Source organism: Cicer arietinum, chromosome 3, assembly GCF_000331145.2.
Source record: "Cicer arietinum cultivar CDC Frontier isolate Library 1 chromosome 3, Cicar.CDCFrontier_v2.0, whole genome shotgun sequence".
NCBI lineage: Eukaryota > Viridiplantae > Streptophyta > Magnoliopsida > Fabales > Fabaceae > Cicer > Cicer arietinum.
In genome coordinates this window covers 34,490,401-34,491,615 of record NC_021162.2, presented here as the reverse complement: position 1 = coordinate 34,491,615, position 1,215 = coordinate 34,490,401, and positions in this window count along the sequence as shown.

Sequence of the window (1,215 nt, the reverse complement as noted above, 5' to 3'; positions counted from 1 at the left end):
AAATTTATAATAAGAACACTACAGTTTGACGTAGTTGTACGACTTAAGAAAAATCGAGGATTTGTGGACAAGGGAGAAATTTAGGAGTTCTCGGATGTAGTGATTGTTCTGTGCTCAGTGTGTTGGGGTCATTCTAAGTGTTTCAGTTTGGTACCAAATGGATGTTTCGTACCAAGTAGATGCCAATGAGACTACGTGACATAGGTATGGGATATTTTACTTCGTCGACAGGATCAAAGTTATAGGAATATAAGGGAAATTCAATGGACTTTGAGAAGATTGTTGACTGCTTTTGTAAGTTGTAAGGAGCGCTATTACAGTTCGGCTAAGATAGTCTAAGCCACTATCATGGTTGTTGGCTAATTATTGACAAATTGAGGGACTGATCATCCTTAATCTCTTGTTGATAGTAGACAAAATCATGTTGAATGGAACGGACGAGCCTTACCGACTATGGATGTGTGTGAAGTTATTAAACACCCTATGAAAAGGGGTAGGCAACACTTTTTTCGAGAAGGCCGAGTGAAACAAATTGTGATTAGTGTGTTGAATTTGAGTACAAACCTAGTGTGGGTTGCTACTCGTACTTTAAGTTTTGAGGACGAAACTAATTTTAGGGGGGTAGTAATGTAAGACCCACAGTTTTTAAATCCTAAATTATGCAATTTTAGGGTATTTTGTGTGGAATTTCTTAGGTTGTTAGCCCAGTTTTTGGTATTGAGTGAGTTAAATGCCAAAAATATATTTTTGGAATTTGGATTAAAATTAATGGTCGGAAAATAATTTACTTTCGTTACGAAGGATTTAATACCGGGAAATTTTGTTAAAAATATCTCGGGTTGCTGAAAATTGTACCGGACAATTGAGTTGCGACGAGAGTAGATATTTTTATTAAATTAGACTAAGAGGGGAATGAAATGATGGGGGTAAGAGTTGTTAGATTATTGTTGGTCTTGTTTACTTAATGTTTGTTTTGAAAATTGTTTAAGTTAAATGAGTATTAAGAATGGGGAATCTCTTAATGTCTTGTTTACTTAATGTTCGTTTTGGAAATCGTTTAAGTTAAAAGAGTATTAAGAATGGGGAATCTCTTAATATTTCTGTTTACTTAATGTTTGTTTTGAAAATCGTTTAAGTTAAAAGAGTATTAAGAATGGGGAATCTCTTAATATTTCTGTTTGCTTAATGCTTGTTGTGAAAATCGTTTAAGTTAAA